Raw genomic sequence first — 15,093 nt, 5'->3', positions numbered from 1 at the left:
AGTGTTGATGAAACACAGAAATTGCATCGGGATTGAATACAACAGTCACCATGCGAACTTTCCTCCGTGTTAGTAATGTCTCAAGCAGTCTACGCCTTGATCGTTCCCTGGAAGACCAGCAGTAGTTTCCGATGAACATGTGGAGGCATTCCGTAATCTGGGGGCTATCTGAGTGTTGATGAAACACATAAATTGCATCGGGATTGAATACAACAGTCACCATGCGCACTTTCCTGCATGGGAGTAATGTCTCTAACAGTGTACGCCATGATCGTTCCCTGGAAGACCTGTAGTAGTTTACGATGATCATCTGGAGGCTTTCTGTAATCTGTGTACTATCAGAGTGTTGATGAAACACAGAAATTGCATCTTAATTGAATACAAACGTCACCATGCGCACTTTCCTCAGTGGGAGTAATGTCACAAACAGTCTACGCTTTGATCGTTCCCTGGAAGACCAGTAGTGGCTTCCGATTCACATCTGGAGGCACTCTGAAATCTGTGGACTATCAGACTGTTGATGAAACAGAGAAATTGCAACGGATTGAATACAACAGTCACCATGCGCACTTTCCTCCATGGGAGTAATGTCTCAAACAGTCTACGCTATGATCGTTCCCTGGAAGACCAGTAGTAGTTTCCGATGCACATCTGGAGGCATTCTGTAATCTGTGGACTTTCACAGTGTAGATGAACCAAAGAAATTTCATCGGGATTGAATACAACTGTCACCATGCGCACTTTCCTGCATGGGAGTAATGTCTCTAACAGTGTACGCCATGATCGTTCCCTGGAAGACCTGTAGTAGTTTACGATGGACATCTGGAGGTATTCTGTTATCTGCGGACTATCAGAGTGTTGTTGAAACACAGAAATTGCATGGGGATTGAATACAACAGTCACCATGCGAACTTTCCTCCGTGGGAGTAATGTCTCAAGCAGTTTACGCCTTGATCGTTCCCTGGAAGACCAGCAGTAGTTTCCGATGAACATGTGGAGGCATTCCGTAATCTGGGGGCTATCTGAGTGTTGATGAAACACATAAATTGCATCGGGATTGAATACAACAGTAACCATGCGCACTTTCCTCCATGGGAGTAATGTCACAAACAGTCTACGCTTTGATCTTTCCCTGGAAGACCAGTAGTAGTTTCCGATGCACATCTGGAGGCATTCTGTAATCTGTGGACCATCAGAGTGTTGTTGAAGCACAGAAATTGCATCGGGATTGAATACAAAAATCAATATGCGCACTTTCCTCAATGGGAGTAATGTCTCAAACAGTCTACGCTTTGATTGCTCCCTGGAACACCAGTAGTTGTTTCCGATGCACATCTGGGGGCATTCTTTAATATGTGGACAATCAGAGTGTTGATGAAACACAGAAATTGCATCGGGATTGAATACAAGAGTCACCATGCGCACTTTCCTCCATGGGTGTAATGTCTCAAACAGTCTACGCTATGATCGTTCCCTGGAAGACCAGTAGTAGTTTCCGATGCACATCTGGAGGCATTCTGTAATCTGCGGACTTTCACAGTGTAGATGAAACAAAGAAATTTCATAGGGGTTGAATACAACAGTCACCATGCGCACTTTCCTCTATAGGAGTAATGTCTCAAACAGTCTACGTTTACATCGTTCCCTGGAAGAGAAGTAGTAGTTTCCGATGCACATCTGGAGGCATTCTGTAATCTGTGGACCCTCAAAGTGTTGAAGAAACACAGAAATTGCATCGGGATTGAATACAACAGTCACCATGCGGACTCTCCTCCATGGGAGCAATGTCTCAAACAGTCTACGCTTTGATCGTTCCCTGGAAGTCCCGTAGTAGTTTCCGATTCACTTTTGGAGGCACTGTGTAATCTGAGGACTATCAGACTGTTGATGAAACACAGAAATTACATCGGGATTGAATACAACAGTCACCATGCGCACTTTCCTCCATGGGAGTAATGTCTCAAACAGTCTACGCTTTGATCGTGCCCTGGAAGACCAGTAGTATTTTCCGTTGCACATCTGGAGGCATTCTGTAATCTGTGGACGTTCAAAGTGTTGATGAACCACAGAAATTGCTCCGGGATTGAATACAACAGACACCATGCGCACTTTCCTCCATGGGAGTAATGTCTCAAACAGTCAACGCTTTGATCGTTCCCTGGAAGACCAGTAGTAGTTTCCGATGCACATCTGGAGGTATTCTGTAATCTGTGGACTATCAGAGTGTTGTTGAAACACAGAAATTGCATCGGGATTGAATACAACAGTCACCATGCGCACTTTCCTCAATGGGAGTAATGTCTCACACTGTCTACGGTTTGATCGTTCATTGGAAGACCAGTAGTAGTTTCCGATGTACATCTGGAGGCATCCTGTAATCTGTGGACTATCAGAGTGTTGGTGAAACACAGAAATTGCATCGGGATTGAATACAACAGTCACCATGCGAACTTTCCTCCGTGGGAGTAATGTCTCAAGCAGTCTACGCCTTGATCGTTCCCTGGAAGACCAGCAGTAGTTTCCGATGAACATCTGGAGGCATTCCGAAATCTGGGGGCTCTGAGTGTTGATGAAACACATAAATTGCATCGGGATTGAATACAACAGTCACCATGCGCACTTTCCTGCATGGGAGTAATGTCTCTAACAGTCGACGCTATGATCGTTCTCTGGAAGACCAGTAGTAGTTTACGATGCACATCTGGAGGCTTTCTGTAATCTGTGTACTAACAGAGTGTTGATGAAACACAGAAATTGCATCTTGATTGAATACAACAGTCACCATGCGCACTTTCTTCCATGGGAGTAGTGTCACAAACAGTCTACTCTTTGATCGTTCCCTGGAAGACCAGTAGTAGTTTCCGATTCACATCTGGAGGCACTCTGAAATCTGTGGACTATCAGACTGTCGATGAGACAGAGAAATTGCATCGGATTGAATACAACAGTCACCATGCGCACTTTACTCCATGGGTGTAATGTCTCAAACAGTCTACGCTTTGATGGGTCCCTGGAAGACCAGTAGTAGTTTCCGATGCACATCTGGAGGCATTCTGTAATCTGTGGACTTTCAAAGTGTTGATGAAACACAGAAATTGCATCGGGATTGAATACAACAGTCACCATGCGGAATTTCCTCCATGGGAGAAATGTCTCAAAAAGTCTACGCTTTGATCGTTCCCTGGAAGACCAGTAGTAGTTCCCGATTCACATCTGGAGGCATTCTGTAATCTGTGGAAGTTCAAAGTGTTGATGAAACACAGAAATTGCTTCGGGGTTGAATACAACAGTCACCATGCGCACTTTCCTACATGGGAGTAATGTCTCTAACAGTCTACGCCGTGATCGTTCCCTGGAAGACCTGTAGTAGTTTACGATGCACATCTGGAGGCTTTCTGTAATCTGTGTACTATCAGAGTGTTGATGAAACACAAAAATTGAATCTTGATTGAATACAACAGTCACCATGCACACTTTCCTCCATGGGAGTAATGTCACAAACAGTCTACGCTTTGATCGTTCCCTGGAAGAAGAGTAGTAGTTTCCGATTCACATCTGGCGGCACTCTGAAATCTGTGGACTATCAGACTGTTGATGAAACAGAGAAATTGCATCGGATTGAATACAACAGTCACCATGCGCACTTTCCTCCATGGGTGTAATGTCTCAAACAGTCTACGCTTTGATGGTTTCCTGGAAGACTAGTAGTAGTTTCCGATGCACATCTGGAGGCATTCTGTAATCTGTGGACTTTCACAGTGTAGATGAAACAAAGAAATTTCATCGGGGTTGAATACAACAGTCACCATGCGCACTTTCCTCTATGGGAGTAATGTCTCAAACAGTCTACGATTACATCGTTCCCTGGAAGAGAAGTAGTAGTTTCCGATGTACATCTGGAGGCATTCTGTAATCTGTGGACCATCAAAGTGGTGATGAAACACAGAAATTGCATCGGGATTGAATACAACAGTCACCATGCGGACTTTCCTCCATGGGAGCAATGTCTCAAACAGTTTACGCTTTGATCGTTCCCTAGAAGACCAGCAGTAGTTTCCGATGAACATCTGGAGGCATTCCGAAATCTGGGGGCTATCTGAGTGTTGATGAAAGACATAAATTGCATCGGGATTGAATACAACAGTCACCATGCGCACCTTCCTGCATGGGAGTAATGTCTCTAACAGTCTACGCTATGATCGTTCCGTGGAAGACCAGTAGTAGTTTCCGATGCACATCTGTTGGCATTCTGTAATCTGTGGACTTTCACAGTATAGATGAAACAAAGAAATTTCATCGGGATTGAATACAACAGTCACCATGCGCACTTTCCTCTATGGGAGTAAAGTCTCAAACAGTCTACGTTTACATCGTTCCCTGGAAGAGAAGTAGTAGTTTCCGATGTAAATCTGGAAGCATTCTGTAATCTGTGGAGACTCAAAGTGTTGATGAAACACAGAAATTGCATCGGGATTGAATACAACAGTCAACATGCGGACTTTCCTCCATGGGAGTAATGTCTCAAACAGTCTACGCTTTGATCGTTCCCTGGAAGACCAGTAGTAGTTCCCGATTCACATCTGGAGGCACTGTGTAATCTGAGGACCATCAGACTGTTGATGAAACACAGAAATTACATCGCGATTGAATACAACAGTCACCATGCGCTCTTTCCTCCATGGGAGTAATGTCTCAAACAGTCTACGATTTGATCGTTCCCTGGATGACCACTAGTAGTTTCCGATGCACATCTGGAGGCATTCTGTAATCCGTGGAACATCAGAGTGTTGTTGAAACACAGAAATTGCATCGGGATTGAATACAACAGTCACTATGCGCACTTTCCTTCATGGGAGTAATGTCTCAAACAGTCTACGCTTTGATCGTGCCCTGGAAGTCCTGTAGTAGTTTCCGTTGCACATCTGGAGGCATTCTGTAACCTGTGGACGTTCAAAGTGTTGATGAAACACAGAAATTGCTTCGGGATTGAATACAACAGTCACCATGCGCACTTTCCTCCATGGGAGTAATGTCTCAAACAGTCAACGCTTTGATCGTTCCCTGGAAGACCAGTAGTAGTTTCCGATGCACTTCTGGAGGTATTCTGTAATCTGTGGACTATCAGAGTGTTGTTGAAACGCAGAAATTGCATCGGGATTGAATACAACAGTCACCATGCGCACTTTCCTCGATGGGAGTAATGTCTCAAACTGTCTACGCTTTGATCGTTCCCTGGAAGACCAGCAGTAGTTTCCGATGAACATCTGGAGGCATTCCTTAATCTGGGGGCTATCTGAGTGTTGATGAAACACATAAATTGCATCGGGATTGAATACAACAGTCACCATGCGCACTTTCCTGCATGGGAGTAATGTCTCTAACAGTCTACGCCATGATCGTTCCCTGGAAGACCAGTAGTAGTTTCCGATTCACATCTGGAGGCATTCTGTAATCTGTGGACTTTCGTAGTGTAGATGAAACAAGGAAATTTCATCGGGGTTGAATACAACAGTCACCATGCGCACTTCCCTCTATGGGAGTAATGTCTCAAACAGTCTACGTTTACATCGTTCCCTGGAAGAGAAGTAGTAGTTTCCGATGTACATCTGGAGGCATTCTGTAATCTGTGGACCCTCAAAGTGTTGATGAAACACAGAAATTACATCGGGATTGAATACAACAGTCACCATGCGGACTTTCCTCCATGGGAGTAATGTCTCAAACAGTCTACGCTTTGATCGTTCCCTGGATGACCAGTAGTAGTTTTCGATGTACATCTGGAGGCATTCTGTAATCTGTGGACCATCAGAGTGTTGTTGAAACACAGAAATTGCATCGGGATTGAATACAACAGTCACTATGCGCACTTTCCTTCATGGGAGTAATGTCTCAAACAGTCTACGCTTTGATCGTGCCCAGGAAGACCAGTAGTAGTTTCCGTTGCACATCTGGAGGCATTCTGTAATCTGTGGACGTTCAAAGTGTTGATGAAACACAGAAATTGCTCGGAATTGAATACAACAGTCACCATGCACACTTTCCTCCATGGGAGTAATGTCTCAAACAGTTAACGCTTTGATCGTTCCCTGGAAGACCAGTCGTAGTTTCCGATGCACATCTGGAGGTATTCTGTAATCTGTGGACTATCAGAGTGTTGTTGAAACACAGAAATTGCATCGGGATTGAATACAACAGTCACCATGCGCACTTTCCTCAATGGGAGTAATGTCTCAAACTGTCTACGCTTTGATCGTTCCCTGGAAGACCAGTAGTAGTTTCCGATGTACATCTGGAATCATCCTGTAATCTGTGGAGAATCAGAGAATTGACGAAACACAGAAATTGCATCGGGATTGAATACAACAGTCACCATGCGAACATTCCTCCGTGGGAGTAATGTCTCAAGCAGTCTACGCCTTGATCGTTCCCTGGAAGACCAGTAGTAGTTGTCGATGCACATCTGTGGGCATTCTGTAATGTGTGGACTATCAGAGTGTTGATGAAACACAGAAATTGCATCTTGATTGAATACAACTGTCACCATGCGCACTTTCCTCCATGGGAGTAATGTCACAAACAGTCTACGCTTCGATCGTTCCCTGGAAGACCAGTAGTAGTTTCCGATTCACATCTGGAGGCACTCTGAAATCTGTGGACTATCAGACTGTTGATGAAACAGAGAAATTGCATTGGTATTGAATACAACAGTCAACATGCGCACTTTCCTCCATGGGAGTAATGTCTCAAGCAGTCTATGCTTTGATCGTTCCCTGGAAGACCAGTAGTAGTTTCCTATGCACATCTGGAGGCATTCTGTAATCTGTGGACTTTCAAAGTGTTGATGAAACACAGAAATTGCATCGGGATTGAATACAACAGTCACCATGCGGAATTTCCTCCATGGGAGAAATGTCTCAAAAAGTCTACGCTATGATCGTTCCCTGGAAGACTAGTACTAGCTTCCGATGCACATCTGGAGGCATTCTGTAATCTGTGCACTATCAGAGTGTTGTTGAAACACAGAAATTGCATCGGGATTGAATACAATAGCCACCATGCGCACTTTCCTCCCTGGGAGTAGTGTCTCAAACTGTCATCGCTTTGATCGTTCCCTGAAGACCAGTGGTAGTTTCCGATGCACATCTGGAGGACTTTTGTAAGCAGTGGACTATCAGAGTGTTGATGAAACACAGAAATTACATCGTGATTGAATACAACAGTCACCATGCGCACTTTTTTCCATGGGAGTAATGTCTCAAACAGTCTACGTTTTTGATTGTTCCCTGGAAGACCAGTAGTAGTTTCCGATGCACATCTGGAGGCATTCTGTAATCTGTGAGGTATGTGGGTGTTGATGAAACACAGAAATTGCATCGGGATTGAATACAACAGTCACAATGCGCCCTTTCCTCCATGGGAGTAATATCTCAAACAGTTTACGCTTTGATCTTTCAATGGAAGACCAGTAGTAGATTCCGATGCACATCTGGGGGCATTCTATAATCTGTGGACAATCAGAGTGTTGATGAAACACAGAAATTGCATCGGGATTGAATTCAAGAGTCACCATGCGCACTTTCCTCCATGGGAGTAATGTCTCAAACAGTCTACGTTTACATCGTTCCCTGGAAGAGAAGTAGTAGTTTCCGATGTACATCTGGAGGCATTCTGTAATCTGTGGACCTCCAAAGTGTTGATGAAACACAGAAATTCCATCGGGATTGAATACAACAGTCACCATGCGGACTTTTCTCCATGGGAGTAATGTCTCAAACAGTCTACGCTTTTATCGTTCCCTGGAAGACCAGTAGTAGTTTCCGATGCACATCTGAAGACATTCTGTAATCTGTGGACCTTCGAAGTGTTGTTGAAAAACAGAAATTGCCTGCAGATTGAATACAAGAGTCACCATGCGCACTTTCCTCTGTGGGAGTAATGTCACAAACAGTCTACGCTTTGATCGTTCCCCGGAAGACCAGTAGTAGTTTGCGATGCACATCTGGAGGCATTCTGTAATCTGTGGACTATCAGAGTGTTGTTGAAACACAGAAATTGCATCGGTATTGAATACAACAGTCAACATGCGCACTTTCCTCCTTGGGAGTAATGTCTCAAGCAGTCTACGCCTTGATCGTTCCCTGGAAGACCAGTAGCAGTTTCCTATGCACATCTGGAGGCATTCTGTAATCTGTGGACTTTAAAACGTGTTGATGAAACACAGAAATTGCATCGGGATTGAATACAACAGTCACCATGCGGACTTTCCTCCATGGGAGTAATGTCTCAAACAGTCAACGCTTTGATCGTTCCCTGGAACACCAGTAGTAGTTTCCGATTCACATCTGGTGGCACTGTGTAATCTGAGGACTATCAGACTGTTGATGAAACACAGAAATTACATCGGGATTGATTACAACAGTCACCATGCGCACTTTCCTCCATGGGAGTAATGTCTCAAACAGTCTATGCTTTGATCGTTCCCTGGAAGACCAGTAGTAGCTTCCGATTCACATCTGGAGGCACTCTGAAATCTGTCGACTATCAGACTGTTCATGAAACAGAGAAATTGCATCGGATTGAATACAACAGTCACCATGCACACTTTCCTCCATGGGTGTAATGTCTAAAGCAGTATACGCTTTGATTGTTCGATGGAAGACCAGTAGTAGTTTCCGATGCACATCTAAGAGGCATTCTGTAATCTGTGGACTATCACAGTGTTGATGAAACACAGAAATTGCATCGGGAATGAATACAGCAGTCACCATGGGCACTTTCCTCTTTGGGAGTAACGTCACAAAGAGTCTACGCTTTGATCGTTCTCTGGAAGACCAGTAGTAGTTTCCGATGCACGTCTGGAGGCATTCTGTAATCTGTGGACTATCAGAGTGTTGATGAAACACAGAAATTGCATCAGGAGTGAATACAACAGTCACCATGAGCTTTTTCCTCCATGCCAGTAATGTCTCAAACAGTCTAAGCTTTGATCGTTCCCTGAAAGGCCAGTAGTAGTTTCCGATGCACATCTGGAGGCATTCTGTAATCTGTGGAGTATCAGGGTGTTGATGAAACACAGAAATTGCATCGGGATTGAATACAACAGTCACAATGCGCACTTTCCTCCATGGGAGTAATGCCTCAAACAGTTTACGCTTTGATCTTTCAATGGAAGACCAGTAGTAGATTCCGATGCACATCTGGGGGCATTCTATAATCTGTGGACAATCAGAGTGTTGATGAAACACAGAAATTGCATCGGGATTGAATACAAGAGTCACCATGCGCACTTTCCTCCATGGGAGTAATGTCTCAAACGGTCTACGCTATGATCGTTCCCTGGAAGACCAGTAGTAGTTTCCGAAGCACATCTGGATTCATTCTGTAATCTGTGGACGTTCACAGTGTAGATGAAACACAGGAATTTCCTCGGGATTGAATACAACAGTCACCATGCGCACTTTCCTCAATGGGAGTAATGTCTCAAACTGTCTACGCTTTCATCGTTCCCTGGAAGAGAAGTAGTAGTTTCCGATGTACATCTGGAGGCATTCTGTAATCTGTGGACCTTCCAAGTGTTGTTGAAACACAGAAATTGCCTAGGGATTGAATACAACAGTCACCATGCGCACTTTCCTCCGTGGGAGTAATGTCTCAAACAGTCTACGCTTTGATCGTTCCCCGGAAGACCAGTAGTAGTTTCCGATGCACATCTGGAGGCATTCTGTAATCTGTGGACTATCAGAGTGTTGAAGAAACACAGAAATTGCATCTTGATTGAATACAACAGTCACCATGCGCACTTTCCTCCATGGGAGTAATGTCACAAACAGTCTACGCTTTGATCGTTCCCTGGAAGACCAGTAGTAGTTTCCGATTCACATCTGGAGGCATCCTGTAATCTGTGGACTATCAGAGTGTTGATGAAACACAGAAATTGCATCGGGATTGAATACAACAGTCACCATGCGCACTTTCCCCCATGGGAGTAATGTCTCAAACTGTCATCGCTTTGATCGTTCCCTGAAGACCAGTGGTAGTTTCCCATGCACATCTGGAGGACTTCTGTAATCAGTGGACTATCAGAGTGTTGATGAAACACAGAAATTGCATCGGGATTGAATACAACAGTCACCATGCGCACTTTCCCCCATGGAAGTAATGTCTCAAACAGTCTACGCTTTGATCGTTCCCTGGAAGACCAGTAGTAGTTTCCGATGCACATCTGGAGGCATTCTGTAATCTGTGGACTATCAGAGTGTAGTTGAAACACAGAAATTGCATCGGTACTAAATACAACAGTCACCATGCCCACTTTCCTCCATAGGAGTAACGTCTCAAGCAGTCTACGCTTTGATCGTTCCCTGGAAGACCAGTAGTAGTTTCTGTTGCACATCTGGAGGCAATCTGTAATCTGTGGACTATCAGAGTGTTGTTGAAACACAGAAATTGCATCGGGATTGAATACAACAGCCACCATGCGCACTTTCCTCCGTGGGAGTAGTGTCTCAAACTGTCATCGCTTTGATCGTTCCCTGAAGACCAGTGGTAGTTTCCGATGCACATCTGGAGGACTTTTGTGATCAGTGGACTATCAGAGTGTTGATGAAACACAGAAATTACATCGCGATTGAATACAACAGTCACCATGCGCACTTTTTTCCATGGGAGTAATGTCTCAAACAGTCTACGCTTTGATTGTTCCCTGGAAGACCAGTAGTAGTTTCCGATGCACATCTGGAGGCATTCTGTAATCTGTGAGGTATGAGGGTGTTGATGAAACACAGAAATTGCATCGGGATTGAATACAACAGTCACAATGCGCCCTTTCCTCCATGGGAATAATATCTCAAACAGTTTACGCTTTGATCTTTCAATGGAAGACCAGTAGTAGATTCCGATGCACATCTGGGGGCATTCTATAATCTGTGGACAATCAGAGTGTTGATGAAACACAGAAATTGCATCGGGATTGAATTCAAGAGTCACCATGCGCACTTTCCTCCATGGGAGTAATGTCTCAAACAGTCTACGCTATGATCGTTCCCTGGAAGACAAGTAGTAGTTTCCGATTCACATCTGGATTCATTCTGTAATCTGTGGACGTTTACAGTATAGATGAAACACAGAAATTTCATCGGGATTGAATACTACAGTCACCATGCGCACTTTCCTCCATGGGAGTAATGTCTCAAACAGTCTACGTTTACATCGTTCCCTGGAAGAGAAGTAGTAGTTTCCGTTGTACATCTGGAGGCATTCTGTAATCTGTGGACCTCCAAAGTGTTGATGAAACACAGAAATTCCATCGGGATTGAATACAAGAGTCACCATGCGGACTTTTCTCCATGGGAGTAATGTCTCAAACAGTCTACGCTTTTATCGTTCCCTGGAAGACCAGTAGTAGTTTCCGATGCACATCTGAAGACATTCTGTAATCTGTGGACCTTCGAAGTGTTGTTGAAAAACAGAAATTGCCTGCAGATTGAATACAACAGTCACCATGCGCACTTTCCTCCGTGGGAGTAATGTCACAAACAGTCTACGCTTTGATCGTTCCCCGGAAGACCAGTAGTAGTTTGCGATGCACATCTGGAGGCATTCTGTAATCTGTGGACTTTAAAACGTGTTGATGAAACACAGAAATTGCATCGGGATTGAATACAACAGTCACCATGCGGACTTTCCTCCATGGGAGTAATGTCTCAAACAGTCAACGCTTTGATCGTTCCCTGGAACACCAGTAGTAGTTTCCGATTCACATCTGGTGGCACTGTGTAATCTGAGGACTATCAGACTGTTGATGAAACACAGAAATTACATCGGGATTGATTACAACAGTCACCATGCGCACTTTCCTCCATGGGAGTAATGTCTCAAACAGTCTAAGCTTTGATCGTTCCCTGGAAGACCAGTAGTAGCTTCCGATTCACATCTGGAGGCACTCTGAAATCTGTGGACTATCAGACTGTTCATGAAACAGAGAAATTGCATCGGATTGAATACAACAGTCACCATGCGCACTTTCCTCCATGGGTGTAATGTCTAAAGCAGTCTACGCTTTGATTGTTCGATGGAAGACCAGTAGTAGTTTCCGATGCACATCTAAGAGGCATTCTGTAATCTGTGGACTATCACAGTGTTGATGAAACACAGAAATTGCATCAGGAGTGAATACAACAGTCACCATGAGCTTTTTCCTCCATGCCAGTAATATCTCAAACAGTCTAAGCTTTGATCGTTCCCTGAAAGGCCAGTAGTAGTTTCCGATGCACATCTGGAGGCATTCTGTAATCTGTGGAGTATCAGGGTGTTGATGAAACACAGAAATTGCATCGGGATTGAATACAACAGTCACCATGCGCACTTTCCTCCATGGGAGTAATGTCTCAAACAGTCTACGCTATGATCGTTCCCTGGAAGACCAGTAGTAGTTTCTGTGGAACATCTGGAGGCATTCTGTAATCTGTGGACGTTCAAAGTGTAGATGAAACACAGAAATTTCATCGGGATTGAATACAACATTCACCTTGCGCACTTTCCTAAATGGGAGTAATATCTCAAACAGTCTACGTTTACATCGTTCCCTAGAAGAGAAGTAGTAGTTTCCGATGTACATATGGAGGCATTCTGTAATCTGTGGACCTTCAAAGTGTTGATGAAACACAGAAATTGCATCGGGATTGAATACAACAGTCACCATGCGCAATTTTCCTCCGTAAGAGTAATGTCTCAAACAGTCTACGATTTAATCGTTCACTGGAACACCAGTAGTATTTTCGGATGCACATCTTTAGCCATTCTGTAATCTGTTGACCTTCAAAGTGTTGATGAAACACAGAAATTGCATCGGGATTGAATACAAGAGTCACCATGCGAACTTTCTTCCGTGGGAGTAATGTCTCAAGCAGTCTACGCCTTGATCGTTCCCTGGAAGACCAGCAGTAGTTTCCGATGGACATCTGGAGGCATTCCGTAATATGGGGGCTATCTGAGTGTTGATGAAACACATAAATTGCATCGGGATTGAATACAACAGTCGCCATGCGCACTTTCCTGCATGGGAGTAATGTCTCTATCAGTCTAAGCCATGATCGATCCCTGGAAGACCAGTAGTAGTTTACGACGCACATCTGGAGGCTTTCTGTAATCTGTGTACTATCAGAGTGTTGAAGAAACACAGAAATTGCATCTTTACTGAATACAACAGTCACCATGCGCACTCTCCTCCATGGGAGTAATGTCACAAACAGTCTACGCTTTGATCGTTCCCTGGAAGACCAGTAGTAGTTTCCGATTCACATCTGGAGGCACTCTGAATTCTGTGGACTATCAGACTGTTGATGAAACAGAGAAATTGCATCGGATTGAATACAACAGTCACCATGCGCAATTTCCTCCATGGGTGTAATGTCTCAAACAGTCTACGCTTTGATTATTCCCTGGAAGACCAGTAGTAGTTTCCGATGCACATCTGGAAGCATTCTGTAATCTGTGGACCATCAGAGTGTTGTTGAAACACAGAAATTGCATCGGGATTGAATACAGCAATCACTATGCGCACTTTCCTCCATGGGAGTAATGTCTCAAACAGTCTACGCTTTGATTGTTCCCTGGAAGACCAGTAGTTGTTTCCGATGCACATCTGAGGGCATTCTATAATCTTTGGACAATCAGAGTGTTGATGAAACACAGAAATTGCATCGGGATTGAATACAAGAGTCACCATGCGCACTTTCCTCCATGGGAGTAATGTCTCAAACATTCTACGCTATGATCGTTCCCTAGAAGACAAGTACTAGCTTCCGATGCACATCTGGAGGCATTCTGTAATCTGTGGACTATCAGAGTGTTGTTGAAACACAGAAATTGCATCGGGATTGAATACAACAGCCACCATGCGCACTTTCCCCCATGGGAGTAATGTCTCAAACTGTCATCGCTTTGATCGATCCCTGAAGACCAGTGGTAGTTTCCGATGCACATCTGGAGGACTTCTGTAATTAGTGGACTATCAGAGTGTTGATGAAACACAGAAATTGCATCGGGATTGAATACAACAGTCACCATGCGCACTTCCTCCATGGGAGTAATGTCTCAAACAGTCTACGCTTTGATCGTTCCCTGGAAGACCAGTAGTAGTTTCCGATGCACATCGGGAGGCATTCTGTAATCTGTGGACTATCAGAGTGTAGTTGAAACACAGAAATTGCATCGGTATTGAATATAACAGTCACCATGCCCACTTTCCTCCATCGGAGTAATGTCTCAAGCAGTCTACGCTTTGATCGTTCCCTGGAAGACCAGTAGTAGTTTCCGTTGCACATCTGGAGGCATTCTGTAATCTGTGGACTATCAGAGTGTTGATGAAACACAGAAATTGCATCGGGATTGAATACAGCAGTCACCATGGGCACTTTCCTCCTTGGGAGTAATGTCTCAAACAGTCTACGCTTTGGTCGTTCTCTGGAAGACCAGTAGTAGTTTTCGATGCACATCTGGAGGCATTCTGTAATCTGTGGACTATCAGAGTGTTGTTGAAACACAGAAATTGCATCGGGATTGAATACAACAGTCACCATGCGCACTTTCCTCAATGGGAGTAATGTCTCAAACTGTCTACGATTTGATCGTTCCCTGGAAGACTAGTAGTAGTTTCCGATGTACATCTGGAGGCATCCTGTAATCTGTGGACTATCAGAGTGTTGATGAAACACAGAAATTGCATTGGTATTGAATACAACAGTCACCATGCGAACTTTCTTCCGTGGGAGTAATGTCTCAAGCAGTCTACGCCTTGATCATTCCCTGGAAGACCAGCAGTAGTTTCCGATTCACATCTGGAGGCATCCTGTAATCTGTGGACTATCAGAGTGTTGATGAAACACAGAAATTGCATCGGGATTGAACACAACAGTCACCATGCGCACTTTCCCCCATGGGAGTAATGTCTCAAACTGTCATCGCTTTGATCGTTCCCTGAAGACCAGTGGTAGTTTCCCATGCACATCTGGAGGACTTCTGTAATCAGTGGACTATCAGAGTGTTGATGAAACACAGAAATTGCATCGGGATTGAATACAACAGTCACCATGC

Source organism: Schistocerca gregaria, chromosome 3 (genome assembly GCF_023897955.1).
Source record: "Schistocerca gregaria isolate iqSchGreg1 chromosome 3, iqSchGreg1.2, whole genome shotgun sequence".
Taxonomy (NCBI): domain Eukaryota; kingdom Metazoa; phylum Arthropoda; class Insecta; order Orthoptera; family Acrididae; genus Schistocerca; species Schistocerca gregaria.
Note: the sequence above shows the minus strand (reverse complement) of the source record.